Consider the following 18,407-nt stretch of genomic DNA (forward strand, 5'->3'; position numbering starts at 1 on the left):
CCCAAAAAATAAAGTCAACCATTGTTTCCCCATCTATTTCCCATGAAGTGATGGGACCGGATGCCATGATCTTAGTTTTCTGAATGTTGAGCTTTAAGCCAACTATTTCACTCTCCTCTTTCACTTTCATCAAGAGGCTCTTTAGTTCCTCTTCACTTTCTGCCATAAGGGTGGTGTCATCTGCATATATGAGGTTATTGATATTTCTCCTGGCAATCTTGATTCCAGCTTGTGCTTCTTCCAGCCCAGCATTTCTCATAATGTACTCTGCATAGAAGTTAAATAAGCAGGGTGACAATATACAGCCTTGACGTACTCCTTTTCCTATTTGGAACCAGTCTGTTGTTCTATATCCAGATCTAACTGTTGCTTCCTGACCTGCATACAGGTTTCTCAAGAGGCAGGTCAGGTGGTCTGGTATTCCCATCTCTTTCAGAATTTTCCACAGTTTATTGTGATCCACACAGTCAAAGGCTTTGACACAGTCAATAAAGCAGAAATAGATGTTTTTCTGGAACTCTCTTGCTTTTTCCATGATCCAGCGGACGTTGGCAACTTGATCTCTGGTTCCTCTGCCTTTTCTAAAACCAGCTTGAACATCTGTAAGTTCATGGTTCACATATTGCTGAAGCCTGGCTTGGAGAATTTTGAGCATTATTTTACTAGCGTGTGAGATGAGTGCAATTGTGCAGTAGTGTGAGCATTCTTTGGCATTGGCTTTTTTGGGATTGGAATGAAAACTGACCTTTTCCAGTTCTGTGGCCACTGCTGAGTTTTCCAAATTTGCTGACATATTGAGTGTAGCACTTTCACAGCATCATCTTTTAGGATTTCAAATAGCTCAGCTAGAATTCCATCACCTCCACTAGCTTTGTTCGAAGTGATGCTTCCTACGGCCCACTTGACTTCACATTCCAGAATGTCTGGCTCTAGGTGAGTGTGAGTGATCACACCATCGTGATTATCTGGGTCGTGAATATCTTTTTTGTACAGTTCTTCTGTGTATTCTTGCCACCTCTTCTTAACATCTTCTGCTTCTGTTAGGTCCACACTATTTCTGTCCTTCATTGAGCCCATCTTTGCATGAAATGTTCCCTTGGTATCTCTAATTTTCTTGAAGAGATCTCTAGTCTTTCCCATTCTGTTGTTTTCCTCTATTTCTTTGCATCGATCGCTGAGGAAGGCTTTCTTATCTCTCCTTACTATTCTTTGGAACTCTGTATTCAAATGAGTATATCTTTCCTTTTCTCCTTTGCTTTTCTCTTCTCTTCACAGCTTTTTGTAAGGCCTCCTCAGACAGCCATTTTGCTTTTTTGCATTTCTTTTTCAGACAACTGGGGAACTACTAATTCCAAAATATATAAGGCAGGCTGGCAGGGAATGCAAGCAGGATTCCTATGTTACAGTTTTAAGGCAAAATTCCCTCTTGAGGATATCTCAGTTTTGTCTCAAGGACTTCAGCTGATTGGATGAGGCCCACCCATTATGGAAGGTAATATCCTTTGCTTAAAGTCAACAGCTTGATGATGGGAAGTCCCAGAGCAGACCTTTGATAGCCTTTTTGCAGACTGTGCCCTGCTGGTGATCTCCTCCATCTGGATGGCCTCTGGCCAACTGCTGTTTGACAGCCTCCTCACAATAAACTGAGCAAAATTCCGAAAGAGATGGGAATACCAGACCACCTGAACTGATTCTTAAGAAACCTATATGCAGGTCAGGAAGCAACAGTTAGAACTGGACATGTAACAACAGACTGGTTCCAAATTGGGAAAGGAGTACATCAAGGCTGTATATTGTCTCCCTGCTTATTTAACTTACATACAGAGTACATCATGAGAAATGCTGGGCTGGAAGAAGCACAAGCTGGAATCAAGATTGCCAGGAGAAATATCAATAACCTCAGATATGCAGATGACACCACCCTTATGGCAGAAAGAGGAACTAAAAAGCCTCTTGATGAAAGTGAAAGAAGAGAGTGGAAAAGTTGGCTTAAAGCTCAACATTCAAAAAACTAAGATCATGGCATCCAGTCCCATCACGTCATGGGAAATAGATGGGGAAACAGTGTCAGACTTAATTTTGGGGGGCTCCAGAATCACTGCAGATGGTGATAGCAGCCATGAAATTAAAAGACGCTTACTCCTTTGAAGAAAAGTTATGACCAATCTAGATAGCATATTCAAAAGCAGAGACATTACTTTGCCAACAAAGGTCCGTCTAGTCAAGGCTGTGGTTTTTCCAGTGGTCATGTATGGATGTGAGAGTTGGACTGTGAAGAAAGCTGAGGGCCGAAGAATTGATGCTTTTGAACTGTGGTGTTGGAGAAGACTCTTGAGAGTCCCTTGGACTGCAAGGAGATCCAACCAGTCCATCCTAAAGATCAGTTCTGGGTGTTCATTGGAAGGACTGATGCTGAAGCTGAAACTCCAGTACTCTGGCCACCTCATGCGAAGAGTTGACTCATTGGAAAAGACCCTGATGCTGGGAGGGACTGGGGGCAGGAGGAGAACAGGACAACAGAGGATGAGATGGTTGGATGGCATCACCGACTCGATGGACATGAGTTTAAGTAAACTCCGGGAGTTGGTGATGGACAGGGAGGCCTGGCGTGCTGTGATTCATGAGGTCGCAAAGAGTCGGACACGACTGAGCGACTGAACTGAACTAGTTCAGTTCACAAACCTCTTTTCCATTTCTTGTCCTAGGATGGTTTCCCCAACTCCTGAACTTCCCACTGCCTTCTGAAATTTCAATTGCTTTCTGGCCCAAGCTCTTTCCCACATCTGTACTTATTTCTTCTCTACCATCTCTATTTTCTTAGTGTTTCTTCTTGGTTTCAGCATATTCACGAGGTCCTAAAGGATAGCCATTATGTTCCTTCCTTAGAGGGAAGGCGCAGTTCCCTCTTTGAGGGAAGCCCTGTTCTGGGCGCAGGACAGAGGAGATGAAAACACCCAGGAAAAGGCAGAGGGGAGAGAAACTGGTAGCGATGCCGACAGCCAACGGTCTACCTCCATTAAGGAAGAGGGCAATCATTTTTTTCTATGTCATCACCAAGCACTCCTCCCATACACTTTCAGTTAAGAAACGTATCCTGCCAGGTTCAAAAGAGCGAGTGTCCAAAACTATTTTTTTTTTAAACTCTCAGAGATTCAGTAACTGCTAAGCTGCTAAGTCGCTTCAGTCGTGTCCAACTCTGTGTGACCCCATAGATGGCAGCCCACCAGGCTCCGCCGTCCCTGGGATTCTCCAGGCAAGAATACTGGAGTGGGTTGCCATTTCCTCCTCCAATGCATGAAAGTGAAAAGTGAAAGTGAAGTCGCTCAGTCGTGTCCAACTCCTAGCGACCCCATGGACTGCAGCCCACCAGCCTCCTCCATCCATGGGATTTTCCAGGCAAGAGTACTGGAGTGGGGTGCCATTGCCTTCTCCTCCAGTAACTGGGTTTAGTGGTATTCGTCAACGCCTTTAGTCCTGAACCGCTAGAAACGAACATGTAGCTTCCTTGCACTGCAAGGTAACCGGGAGACGCCGGGCACGTGCGCGGAGGCGGGACACGGGGGCACGCTCAGAGACGTGACCTCCTGGAGACGCCGGAAGCCGGGCGCGTCTGAGCGTCCAGTTCCGGGAGCCGAGTTCCAGCACTGCTGGCTGGTGAGTGTCCTGTGGCGTCCCTCCGCCTTGTTCTCGGGTTCAGCCCTGTGAGACCCCAGACTTACTGGGCCGCATGGAACAGCCAGCACCGGCCCTGGTTCCAGCCCGGGGACACCCGGTGCCTGGAGAGGCTGGCAGCAGGCATCTGTCTGAGAGACTTTGGAAAGGCTGGCCCCAAGCCCCTCATACAGGACCCTGTCCTGGGTTTGGGGGTCCCCTTTTTGGCAACCGTGCTTCCCACGCTCTGACAAAACCAGGGCCACCACTACTATATGAACGAAGTAGAATTTTGCTCTCTATTTTGCAAGATTAGCACGAAAACATTAGTAATTTTCTGGCTGTGATTCGTAACTTTTCCTTTCCCACAGGTTGGATCGTATGTACTCAAATGTGGAGAAACTGTGCCAAGTGATTAGAAATTTTTGTTTTAGGCTGGGGCCACATCCATGTACTTAACCCCGAATTTTGGAGAAATGTTCCATTAAGTGCAAGTCTTCATTCCACTCTACTCCCGGCGATTATATATGTTTACTTATCTCCTTCACATATTATACACTTTTCATATTGGTTGTGTTTATTTTACTGTTTCAACTAGAATGGACTCTCTGCTAATGCATTTCAAATACCTTGAACAGTTTCTGTGCAAGGTACGCTTCTAAAAAATATTTGTGGATTTAGTGAATTAATAAAACTAGTTATCTTGGTTACAGGTCGTCTTCTTTCTTGTGTGGGTTCTTCAAAGCATTTGCCATGTATCACTTTATCACTTAATTCTTATTCCCCAGGGTGCCCTCAGAAGCCTTCAGTTGAAACTCCAGGCATGATGGCTGTGGACACAAGAAAGTCTGCTGGTCAGCTATTCCAAGCCCCATGAGGTCAGCAGGGCCGTATGATGGTGACAGTGAAGCTGGAGGAAGACCACCCCCGGAATCAGGGTCTCAGCCTTCCAGAGACCCAGCCTCCTGCCTGGGAGATCTTCAGGCAGCAGTTTAGGCACTTCTGCTACCAGGATTCCCCTGGACCCCGGCTGGCCCTGAGCCAGCTCCATCCAGCTCTGCCATCAGTGGCTCAGACCAGAGACACACACCAAGGAGATCCTGGACCTGCTGGTGCTGGAGCAGTTCCTGTCCATCCTGCCCCAGGAGTTCCAGGTCCCAGTTCGGGAGCATCATCCAGAGAGTGGGGAAGAGGCAGTGACCATACTGGAGAACCTGGAAAGAAAGAGAAATGTACATATAGGAAGAGACAAGTGTGATGTGGTTGTGGGGAACTGGGAGCAAAACTTTCTCAAGTGTGGAAGCTCTGAGAACAGTGGGAAAACCTAGTATTCAGGAGGGAACTGAGCTTCTTCCTAAGCCAGTCGTGTAAGGAGGTCAAGGGTGGGAAACAGGAGATTCGGGGATGGAGTAAAGATGCTGAAGGCATTCTGTAAGTATCATGCTGTGTACTCTACTGGTCATTTCAACATTCAAAGCAACAAAGAACTAGTGGTATCACACATGGAAACTAAGTTCAGAGAGGTTGTGTAACTTAGCAGAGGAGACATAGCCAATAAATGAAGTGATAGAGACAGGATTTGATCAGACTTTCTGATCAAAAGGTAAGCATCACTTACCTTTCTGGCTACCCTTTAGCACCCTAATGCCCTGGTTTCTCTTCTAGTCTCTCCAGGAATGTTTCTTAGAAACTCCTCTCTGAGGTTTAGTTCCTGTTAAATTCAGGCCTAATGAGTGCCACTTGTCTCTAGGTTTCAGCTTGTTCTCTGGAACAGAAGATACTTTTGCAGACAATGACCCTTCAAACACTAGATGAAGAATCTTCATATACCCGAGCTCAGCCCCTAGCAGTCCAGTTCAAGGGCGAAAGACCTGAGCCCCAACCATCAGAGGAAACAGATGAGGCAAGAATTTCTCTAGGAAATTTGGAGTGAAATGATTTTTTGGTGAAGTATGACATGTTAATTCCTTGTAATGAGAGTTGTTGAAGGACATGACAAAGCTGACATTTTAGGTAATAATGATTAAAAGGTGATAAGTCATCTCAGAACAGCTTCTGTAGTATGTTAATTTTAAATATCTGTAGTTGAATTTTCTGCAGATCGTCTGTAGCAAGTGTTACTTTCAAGTATTTTGATGCTTACATCCTTAAGTAGACTCTGATATTACATTAACATTGTAAAACTATATTGACTTTTTTGAAAGTTACCTCTTATTATTACCAGAGAAGTATATATGCATTGTAGAAAGTTAGAAAATACAGTTGCACAATAAGAAAACAAGCATAATATTCTATCATCCAGAGATTACAGTGACTTTTTATTATATATTTGAATATCTTTTATGTGCATGTATGTGTATACACACATTCCTTTCACTGAAAAGAGATCATTTCTATGTGCTATTTTGTAATCTATTTTGTTCAGTTAATAATCTTCCCTTTTCCCTGGCAATACATTTTAATGTTATCTAAACTCAATGCAAATTCAGATTGGTCCATTTTTTCCAAAATGTCTTTAAAGCTGATTTGTGCAAACCAGGATAGAATCCATGGCTGTGTGAGACATCTGGTTGTTGTGCCTTTTAATTCTCTTTTACTTTAGAACAGTTTCTCTTTCCCATTTTCCCTTTCATGGCCCAGACATTTTCATGACCCTGGGCAAATTTCTTACTCTGTGAAGCTTTCTGATTGCTTCTTCATGGAATCATTTATTTTGCTGCCCATGTATGCTGTATGTCCTTAAAATGGAAAAAAGATTGAAAGACATGGCAATATGATCCCTCCATTGAACAGCTAATTTTTCCCCTTTATAACTGTGTGGTGTCACTTTGGCAGTATGTGATTGGCTCGTTTCCCAGCAACAAAATACAAAATGTTTGAGAATTCTTCTATGGGTCAATCATTTTATTAAGTGTTGCAGAATGATTTTGTGACTGTTTCGTTCCTTCTATGTTATTAACTGTTAGTCTTCTTTATAGTGAAGAAATCATCAACTCGTCTGTTTGATCACTTCATATTAGACAGACAAGATTGATGCTTAGTTTCCCCTCTGTATTTACCAATTTTCAAATTCAAACAATAGTTTAATAGGCACCTCAAATGACAACATGGGATTTTAGGACTTTCTTTGTGTTAATATCATTATGGGTTTAGTAATTTTCATTGAGTCAGTGTGTTTCAGTCTACCACAGTTATTACTTATTTTAAAGCTCAGATTGATACATCTTTGCCTAGTTTGGATGTCTTCCACCCTGTTCCTTACTCTTTTTGCCATGACCCTATGAATTTTGAATCCTTGCTTTCTGAACAAAATTAATTATTCCATGCTTACCGTGTACTTTCCCTAGACCCAGATTTGGTATCAACCCTTTCTGAAGGAGCTTTAGTTCTTCGTAATGGAGAACGCTATTGAAGTACAAAATCTGGATGCTGGGAGTGTTCTTTTTCCCTCGGGTAACAATACTTCTAGCACATTTTATGGGTGGAGCTAGATGTACTTTTTTTTTTTTTCCTAAAAATTATGAGTTCATATTGGTGTATTCAATTTTGTTTTACCACTACAATGTTCCATTATTTTTCTATATTATGTTTTGTCCCTGCATTTACTTTTGTGAATTCCATCCTTATGTTCTCCCTTGTTTTTAAAATTTATTTATTTTAGATTGTAGTAGTTTGTATCAGAAGTGTTCCCAGGAAGCATAAGCAGGGGAATGAGACAGAAGAGAGAAAAGTGTTCCTAAATGAGCAGATTCTCTTGGTTAATTAGTTGTCCTTTTTATTTTTTAATTTTTGAGCTGGCTGTATCGATCTGTGTATCTATTACTAATATAAATATTTGATGCTACAAATATTTCATTGAACACTGGTTTTGATGAATCCCAAATGTTTTGAAATGTAGCATTTTAGTTATTTTCTAGAAAATCTGAAACGTATTTTTCCTTTGAACCAACAATTGAAAGTTTTAAAATTTTCAGATCGGAGGGCTTATTTTCTGATTTTGTTACTAATTCTAGATTTATTGTTATCAGAGAATGTTTGTGTTGTTTATACCTTTTGGAGTTTATTATGGTTTTCCTATGACCCCAAAATTAGTTTTCATTAAAGGTCACTGCACATCTGAGAAGATGTTCTATTTTCCAGATACAGAAGTTCATATACATGTTTATCCATAGATTTAATAATCTTGTAAATCTTCTGAATGTTTATTTTTTGGTCCATTTGGTGGTTTTTTTCTAGACAGGAAGAATGATTAAAGTCTCTTATTTGTTTTGTCTCTATCTCATCTATAATTTCTGCTCTGGAAAATTTGTTCCTTTGTTATTTTCTATATAATTATTCATGTCTGATCCATGATCACTATAAATTGTAATGTTTATTTATCGTGATATTTTTCTTTGTCTCATTTCATGCTCTTGGCTTGAATCTCACCTTTTTTCTGAAATTGAGATCATGATGCCTTTCTTGTTTGCATTTGCTCAATTTTCTCTTGCTCATCCTTTATTCATAACTTTACCCAATCATTTTATCTTAGATGTGTCTCTTGTATATTTAGTGTAGTTGAATTTTTCTCTGCTCAATTAATGACCACAAAGTTAGCAATTAAACCACACACATTTATTATCTCATAGTTTCTATGGGTCAAGAGTCTGGGTATGTGGCTTAGCTGGATCCTCCACTTCTGGGTCTCCTACAAGGTTGCAGCCAAAGATAGGTTCTCACCTGAGTTGTGACTGAGGAAGGATCCACTTCCAACCTCACATGGATGTTGGCAGAACTCAGTTCTTTGTCAGTCACACAGACAGAGGGCCTTCCTTACTTCCTGGTTGCTGACCAGAACCCAGCTTCAGTTCCTTGCCACGTGGGCCTCTCTGTATGGTGGCATTCTTAATCAAAGCCAGCAAACCAGGAAGGAAGGCTGTCAATAGAGAAAGTCTTATGGTAGGTAGAAATTATAGTCTTGGGTAATCACAGAAGTGACATCCTATCAATTTTACCATACTGTATTGGTAAATCAGCCATGCTTTATTCTATCTCACTCCCACACCTCTATTACTCCCATTCCTTTTACTTGGCCTATTTCTCTGAATCCCTGACACTAAATAAAGATAGAAAGTGCCCTGTTAAATCTGAAATAAACATTAACCCTCCTAGCTCTCTGTCTGTTAAATCATTTTTGAGTTGCCTTTTCTCCTCAAATTGTGTGGTATGTTGTTTCAGATGGTGAGATGAGGACTGAGAATTTGACATTAGAAGTGAAACAGGAACCTTGTGAAGAAACAGAATGGTGTAGGGATGGACATCATGAAACTATATGTCAGCATGCCATACAGAGAGGAGACAATGAGCCTAGTGAAAGTTTGGAAATGCAGAATGGGGATGCCACAGGTGAGAAAATACATGAATGTGATGAATGTAAGAAAATCTTCACCTGGATGAGAGGCCTTTATATGCACAAGAGGATCCACAATGGAAAGAAACCATACTCTAGTACAGAATTTGGGCTTCATAGCAAGGAAAAGCCTTATCAGTGTAAAGAGTGTGGCAAAGACTTCAGTCAGAAAGCAGGCCTCTCTCAACATCTCAAAATCCACATTGTAGAAAAGGCTCATCAGTGTAATAAATGTGGCAGATGTTTTAGTCAAAGATCAATTCTTTCAAAACATCAAAGTCTCCACACTGAAAAGAAGCCTTTTGAATGTATATACTGTGGGAAAACCTTCTGCCATGGTGCAGACCTCACTGAACATAAACAGTTGCACAACAGAGAGAAGCCTTATGAATGTAGTGAATGTGGGAAAACCTTCAGGCAGCGTTCAAATCTTAGTGAGCAGCGAAATCACAGTGAAGAAAAACTTTATGAATGTAAAGTATGTGGAAAAGCCTTCACTCAGTATGCAGGACTTAACCAACACCAGATAATCCATTCTGAGAGAAACCTTTTGAATGTCTTGTATGTGGTCAAGCTTTTAGCCGAAGCTCAGAACTTACAATACATCACAGAATTCACTCAGGGGAAAAACCTTATGAATGTGCTGAGTGTGGAAAAACCTTTAGAGTGAACTCAACCCTCATCATACATCAGAGAAGTCACACTGGGGAGAAGCCCTATAAATGTGATGAATGTGGTGAAGCCTTCAGTCAACACTCAGGCCTTAACAAACACAAGTTAGGAGGAAAGCACAGAAACTCTCCTAAACTAAGGAAATACACATGTGATGAGTGTGGGAAGACCTTCACACAGTTAACTGGCCTGAGAAACCACAAAAGAATCCATACTGGGGATAAGACTTACCAATGTTCTGAGTGTGGCAAGGCCTTTACAAGGGGAGAGCATCTTATTGAACATCAGGGGATTCACAACAAGAAGCCTTATCAATGTAAAGAGTGTGCCTTCAGTCAGAAGACAGGTCTTAATCATCATATCAAAATCCACACAGGAGAGAAACCTTTTGAATGTTCTGAATGTGGGCGAGACTTCAGCTGTAAATCAAATCTCAAGAAATATAAGATAGTCCACTCTGAGGAAAAATCCTATACATATAAATAGTGTAGGAAGGCCTATTAGGCAGAGAGCATTGCTAAATCCAACATCAGAGAGGCCACATCCTGCTAAGCCTCAGCAGTGGCGTGAATGAGGTAAAGCCTAGAAGCTCAGCTCTGATTAGTCACCAGAGAATCCACTAAAATGACTCCTTGCCAAGATGTCTGGTGACAACTTCAAGTAGAATTCAGAATTTTTTTCAATTGAGATGAAATGTTTCTTAAACTTCATTACTTAAAGAATGTCAGAGATACTGTGTTGAAAAGTTGTTTAAAAGTCATAAATGCTGGAAAAGTTGAGAATTTGGGAAAATTAACATCAGCAAGAAATTGACCTGTTATTACCTTTGTTAAATGCAGTGAAGTGTCAGTTAATACAATGAAAAGGTAAATAAGGGCTTCTGTTAAAAAATTATTTTTTATACTGAATTCATGAGTTTTTATGTTTTGCTTTTTGAAATCATTTTGATTCCTGAGTAGCCTTAGCCTAATCTAATGTTGAAATTGCTTTTCACGGTACCAGTTGCAGTCACTGGAGTATCCAAGAGCTTGGAATGTGTGAGATCAGCTGTCTGTTTCTCTACTACCTTGTCTTCCTAACCAAGCCTCTGACCAGAATTGAGTGACCTGCAGACCCTTCCCGATCGTGACCTCTCCCCCGCAACCCGCACCCCCCCCCAAACTAGCATTTCCTGGTGAAAAAAGATGTGTTACATTCTAAGTGATGTGGAGGGCATAAAAGTTTGGGCCCACAGTACATCAAAATCTAGTGTGGCCATCATGGCTAAAGCCCAGAGCACACATTTTTTTATTGTGAACACAGCTCCTTGAGCTCAAACAGACAACAAAAGAGAAGAGGATAAAGTAAGCCTTTCATTCCAGCATTTTCCATCTCCTACAAATTACATTAACACAACTGAAATCTCCTTCAGCTTCAGCACTGCCTATCTCCCTCAGTCAATGTAGTGAGGGACTTTGCTGAAGCTGGTAATAGCTTTCAAGCACTGGAAGAATATTTCCTCGGTTTTGTGACTGCACTTGACTTCTGTTGGATTTTATTATATTTTTAGGGCAATAGAATTCCCTGTCAAAAGCAAGAAAATCTGGCCCAACCATGGTAAAAATACTGGTTTATTTAAGTCCCTCTTAAGCTACCGAGTCTGCTGATTTGTCATTCTGTCGCTTTTTCACTCTACTGCCTTTAATCCTCTGAAAATAAGACTCAAAACTTTCCTGTTCACAGAGAATGTTTCCCCTTGTCTCTTTTTGTAGTTACTACCTCTCACTTCCAAGGTGAATAAAACTATCATTTCTCTTTTAGGCCATTGATATTTAACTATCTTCAGGCTCCAGCCTATTCATATAAATACAGTGTTTTCTTAAATGGCAAATATGGAGCATTAAAAGTTATTAAATGTTGTGTCAGTCCTTGAAGCCCAAGTCAAGTGTGACTCATTAGTCCAACACTTTTTTTAGGTGTAATTTGCATATTCAGATCTACAACAAAATGATTCAATATTCATATATTATGAAGTAATCACCACAAAAATGTCTAGTCAATATCCATTAATATCCATCAACATGGATAACATTTAATATCCATCAACACAGATAACAAAATTTTCTTCTTTTGATGAGAACAGTTAAGATCAACCCTCTTAGCAACTTTCAAGTATGCAATACAGTATTAACTATAGCCACCATGTTGTATATTACATCCTGATGACTTTATTTTATAACTGTAAGGTTGGGCCTTTGACCGCCTTCACCCGTTTCACCCGTACCCTCTCCCCCAACTCTGGCAACCACCTACCTCTTCTCTGTGAATTTTATTTTTTTCCTGTTGTTTTAGATTGCATGTATAAGTGAGATCATATGGTATTTGTCTTTCTCTGACTTACTTCACTCAGCATAATGTCCTCAAGTTGTTGGAAATGGCAAGATTTCCTTTTTCTTGGCTGAACTGTATACACACCCACATTTTCTTTATCCATTTATCTGTCGATGGGCACTTAGGTTGCTTTCATGTGTTGGTTATTGTAAGTAATGTTGTAGTGAACAGGGGGGTACAGGTATCTTTTTGAGTTGGTGTTTTTGTTCATTTGGGTAAATACCAAGGAGTAGAATTGCTGGATCATGTTGATGAATCTCCATACTGTTTCCCATAGTGACAGTACCTATTTACATTCCCACCAGCAGTGTACAAGCACTCTCTTTTCACCACATCCTCACCAACATTTATTTCTTGCCTTTTGGTAATTGCCACTCAAACAGGTTTGAGGTGGTATCATTGTGGTTTCAATTTGCATTTTCTTAATGATTGGTGATACAGAGCACCTTTTCATGTTACCTATCAGCCATCTGTATGTCTTCTTTGCAAAAATGTCTATTCAGATCCTCTGCCCATTTTTTTAATTGTTTTTTTTTTCTATTGAGTTGTATAAGTTCTTTATACTTTTGAATACTAACTCCCCCATCAGCCATGTGGTTTTGCAAATATTTTCTCCCATTTTGTAGGTTGGTTGTCTTTTCATTTTGTTGATGGTTTTCTTTGCTCAGTTCTCAGTTCAGTTCAGTCGCTCAGTCGTGTCCGATTCTTTGCAACCCCATGAATTCCAGCACGTCAGGCCTTTGCTGAGCAAAAGCTTTTTTAATGTAATGTGGTCTTTTTTTTTTTTTTTTTTTGCATTTTTCATCACTAAGACCAATATCAAGTAGATTACCCCTCATGTTTTCTTCTAGAAGTTTTATGTTTCAGGTCTTAACATTCAACTCTTTAATCCATTTTGACAATTTTTGTGTATGGTGTAAGAGAGTGGCCCAGTTTCATTCTTTTGCTTGTGTTCCAGTTTCCTTAACACTGTTCATTGAAGGGACTGTCCTTTCCCCATTGTATACTCTTGGTTCCTTTGTTGTAAATAAATTGACCATATATGTATGGGTTTATTTTTGGACTCTGTTCCATTGATCTGTATGTCTGTTATATGCAAATAACATACTGTTTTGATTATTATGGTTTTGTAATATAGTTTAAAATCAGAAAGTGTGATGCTTCCAGCTTCATTCTTCTTTCTCAACATCACTTCGGCTATTTGGGGTCTATTTTGGTTCCATATGAATTTTAGGATTGTTTGTTCTATCTCGGTGAAAAATATCATTGGAATTTTGGTAGGGATTGCACTGAATCTCCAGATTGCTTTGAATTGTATAGTACAGTGTCAAAATCTAAAGTAGCTTCTCAAAAGATCTTCTTACCTCAGTGAAAATATTGGTTCCCAGCCTTCAGCACTGGGTTATCAACCAACACAAACCCTTGATAGGCACAGCCTGACCCATGGACAGTAAAATCTTGTAAGGATTCTGAAGACCCTCAATAAGGATAACTAGTCACTTCCAGAAAATGGAAAAAAGGATTTGAGGGGGATTCTGTTTTTTAACCCTTGGAAGGTGAGCTTATATTCTCTTTAAAGTGATGATAAAGATAAGTTTCAGGAATGTTTGTAATTTGTTTTAAAAATAAATGTAGGGAAGAAAACAAGTACTGTATTGGTTCATCAGACTCTGAGAAAGCAAGGCTACCATATGACCCAGCAATTCCACTCCTGCATATATACCTGAAAAAAGTTAAAACACTAAGTCAAAAAAATAACATGCACCCCAATGTTCATATTTACAGTTGCTCAGATATGAAAGCAACCTAAGCATCAACAGATACATGCTTGCAGCAACATGGACCTGAAGGATATTAAGCTAAGTGAAATCAGAGAAAGACTATGATATTACTTACATGTGAAATCTAAAAAAGTAATGAATAATAAAAGGAACACAGAAATAGAGAACAAACTAGCTGTTACCAGTGGGGAGAGGGAAGCACAGAGGAGTAATATAGGGATAGAGGATTAAGTGGTACAAAGGTACAAACTATGGTGTATAAAATAAGTTACAAGGATATATTGTACTTATAAGTATCGTGTATAAAATAAGTTACTTATTTTATGATACTTATAAAATTAAGTAACAAGTAACATAACTTATAAATAAGTTACTTATGTTACTTATAAAATAAGATACTTATAAGTATCATGTATAAAATAAGTTACAAGGATATATATTTCTATAAGATTATATCAATATCTTACAGTAACTATAAATGGAATATAACCTTTAAAACTTTTAAATTGCTGTATCATTCACCTGTAACAACATTGTACATCAACTGTACTTCAATTATGAAAATAACCTTTTTTTAAAAGATTGATTCATCAGAGCATTGATTCATTAGAGACTCTAGGAAAGCAATTCCTTCAACCACAAAGGTCTCCCTTGGCAGAGGGATAGGGGTCTTAATCTCAAGGTCCAAGCAATACCCAGGCAGTGTTCCAGCACTAGACCAGTTTCCATGAAACTCTTTCTTCATCCAGCTTCTTAGGATTCCCCGGTAAGAGGAAAAGTCAGCCACACTCCCCACCAGATTTTCCCAATATCTGGTCTGGAAACAGGAGGGGTGCAATCTGAAAGAAAGGTCTGTGGCCTTGGGAATGGCTGAAAGCTACTTGGATGGGTGAAAATTATGACCCTGCTAGGATCCAGATCTTAACATGGGAAAATGTTGGAACCTCTTCCTGTCATTATCCACCCTAATACCCCGACTTTGAGTTTGTCATCCCAGTATTGTCTAACACCTTGTTTATGTGGCTTGTTTACCTACTGACAGAAAGGGAGGGTATACAGCCAAAGAAAGGCTGCTTTCCTGGAATTTCTATAGACTATTTCAGAAACTCAAGCGTGCATCCCAGTGGGAGCGGAAAAGGTTGCAACCGTGTTACCACAGCCTAAATTTGCTACAATTCACACCGCCTTGCCTTTTCTTCTCCGTGCGCCTGGGGACACACAGTTCTCCGAGGAGGTGAACAGTTCCTGGTCCCCTCATTCCTCCAGGATGCAGAGAGGGCAGTTTTGAAATATTAGCTAAGATTCTCTTTCAGATGGGAAAGGTTCAACTCTGGGCAGCTGATTTGAATGGACGTGGGGATTGTGAGCAGGGATAGAAGAGCCAAGAGAAGCGCGTCATAGAGCTAGTTGTAATCACGGCTTTCCCCATCTAGAGAACCGAAGTCCAGAGCAACATCCTTCAAAAGCCTCCAGAAAAATCGAGGGAAGCCTTCACCTGCGCACTGAGCAGATTTTGTTTCCCGGCTTTTGGTTTGGTATTTGGCAATTTAGGTCCTAAGAATGGCTTCTGGTTTTCCCAGCGTTCTGTTTCTTTTTAAGACTTTTGACACCACTGGTTTCCCCTTCTCCCTTGCTTGTCAAGCCTAAAACAAACCAGTCAATGAAACTTGATCACGTCTCCACTGGATTTTAAGGGGAAATAATTTGCAACCTCGTTTGAAATACTGCGTGAGAGGTAACAGCATTGGGCTGTGGAGACAAGATTGCTCCGTTTAAACCTCAGCTGGGCAACTCTGCGTGGGACCCTGGGCAGGCACCCATCTTGAAAGGGCGGTACTGGGATTGCCTTAATTTTTTTTTTAATTTATTTTACTTAAGTAAGGTTGATAGTGGCTCAGCTGGCAAAGACTCAGCCTGCAATGCGGGAGACCTGGGTTCGATCCCTGGGTTGGGAAGATCCCCTGGAGAAGGGAAAGGCTACCCACTCCAGTATTCTGGCCTGGAGAATTCCATAAACTGTATAGTCCATGGGGTCGCAAGGAGCCGAACACGACTGAGTGACTTTCACATTCACGATTGATTTACCACGTTGCATTAATTTCTGCTGTACTGCAAAGTAATGCAGTTAGTTACACACACACATATATATTCTTTTCTTTTATGCCCTATCACAGGATATTGAATATAGTTCCCTGTGCTGTACAGTAAGACTGTTGTTTATACATTCTATTTATAGCTTTGCATCTGCTAGGAATTCTCTTATTTAATAATGCGTGTAAAGCACTTAGGCTAGTGCTCCGCAGAGTAGGAGCTGTGTAGGCGTTTGCCATTATTATCATTACCCAGCTATAAAGACTTTAGAAGGTGGAAACCAAAATTTTTTAAACCTAGAGAGAGGTCCCCACCTCCCCCAATAAGAAGCATGACAGGTTTAATGCCACCAACTTGTGCTCCATGACCAACTGTCTGCACTTCCAGGGAATAAAGGAAAAGCTGAAGCTTAGAGCGCGGGTTGGAGGGTGGGGCGGGGAAGGGGTAGGGGTTGTTGCTGGCGAGGAGTCTACACTGTCGTTGGATGGAAAGGTTTGGGGAATGCGGGCGGGTGAGTACTTCTCACGGAGCTGTCAGCCCGTGGACCACAGATGTTTTTCAATTTCGCACTTTTACCTATATGCCTTTAAATTGTGGATAAGGAATTTCCTACAAATAGAGTATTAACCCCTACCTCATCTTTTCTTGTCAACACAGTTATATGTGTCTTTGCTTATTTACTTATACGCTCCCTGACTGTTGGATGGCATGGTCATCCCTGATGGCATGGTTGAATGGCATCACCGATTTGATGGACATGAGTTTGAGCAAGCTCCGGGAGTTGGTGATGGACAGGGAAGCCTGGTGTGCTGCAGTCCATGGGGTCGCAGAGTCAGACACGACTGAGCGACTAAACTGACTGACTCTGACTCCCTGACCGTTGCATTAATTCTTCCTTGTTTATTCAATAAAGTGAGGTTAAATATATTATAACTTTTATAATGGACATTTAAAAACACAAAGAAAATATAACGTAGTCTAATGTGTTCATCACCCAACTGTAAAAATTAGTATTTTTGCCAATCTCTCTCTCTAAATATATATGTATATGTATATACATATATGTATTTCCCAACCTTTTTCCTCCTGTATTTTAAAGAAAATCAAGGCATAATATCATTTTACCCATCAAGACTTCAATACATAAAGGAGACAGAATTTTAAAATATATGCCCTGCTCATTTATTTATGGACATGTCTAGTAGGGGGAAGATGGTTTCTTCAGATTTTTTTTTTTTTGCTTCATCTCATTTTATTTTCATCAGTGTGTTAATTTTCTTACAATGATCATTTTGTTTTCTCCACTAGACTGCCAAGGAATTCCATCATGAATGTTTTTGGGGGTTTTCCCCCCACTGGGTTTTATTTTCTACTTGAATACAATTTAATGTAATTATTAGTTTATTGTTTATTTTGCTAGTATTACAACTACCATAATATCAAATGATTTACACGGCAATAACTATTTGTAAAACAAGTTTCTAAGCATTTCACTGATGTTAACTAATTTAATGTTAACTAATTTGATGTTTCACTAATTTAATACTCACCATAACTTTATGGTTTAAAAAAACTAAGATTATCAACCCAAAAGTTTTAATTAATTAAAAATATGCTTTCTAGTTACCTTAATTCTAATGCTTAGATTTGTTATTAAATTTATTAACAATAGTTATTGTTTACTTACACTGACATTGGTGTAATAAGACCAAAACAAATACATTCCTTGACCTCTTGCTGTAGGGAGAGTGGTTTAAGTTAAACTTCAGTGAAACTCTTAGTTAACAGCAGAAATCACCCTCACCCCTGAGCTTCCACTAGGAATAGTTCTGAAGTCACTGGTGTGAAATAAGGTTGCCTTTGAGTCTCTGAAAGGTAGGTGTGAGTGGTAGCCGATGACGCAAAGGGTAACAATTTACTCGCTCCACTCAAAGGAACAAATAAGATGGTTTTATTTGGTATTTTAGATGAAGTACCTCTAAGGGTTTTGTGCCCATCAATGGCATTTGGAAATTCGGTGAATCAGTTGAGAGAGGAGTTCCTCCCAACAAAGTTAAGGGCTGAGCTAAGAGATTTCATAGAGAGGAAAAAGGGACCAACATTTTTGGTAGAAAAGAACGTTTCAACCTTCAAACTTCCGCTCTACATTTTGTTTTTCGTTGTGTAGTGTCTGACTTTTGAGACCCCAAGGCTTGTAGCCTGCCACGCTCCTCTATCGGTGGGATTTCTCAGGCAAGAGTGGGTTTGCCGTTTCGTTCTCCAGGGCATCTTCTTGACTCAGGAATCGAGCCTGCATCTCCCGCATTGCGGGCGGATTCTTTACCGTTAAGCCACCTTTAAAAGTACACGAACTCTTATGAGTGGAAAACGTTTCTTGATTGTCATTTTATCTGAGAGGTTGTCAGAGCCAGAAGGGACATTAGGGGTTACTCCATCCGGCCCGCACAGTGGGA

The 18,407-nt window shown here is 40.2% G+C and overlaps 1 long non-coding RNA gene across 1 annotated transcript; it reads left to right on the top strand.

The window, feature by feature from the left end:
• Window positions 1–4,547: 4,547 nt before the first annotated feature.
• LOC123329249 lies at window positions 4,548–6,537 on the top strand. The gene is made up of 2 exons (XR_006639972.1): window positions 4,548–4,883; window positions 5,402–6,537. It is a non-coding gene; the product is annotated as an uncharacterized LOC123329249 (long non-coding RNA).
• The last annotated feature ends 11,870 nt before the right edge of the window (window positions 6,538–18,407 follow it).

The sequence above is a fragment of the Bubalus bubalis genome, chromosome 2, assembly GCF_019923935.1.
Source record: "Bubalus bubalis isolate 160015118507 breed Murrah chromosome 2, NDDB_SH_1, whole genome shotgun sequence".
Lineage (NCBI taxonomy): Eukaryota > Metazoa > Chordata > Mammalia > Artiodactyla > Bovidae > Bubalus > Bubalus bubalis.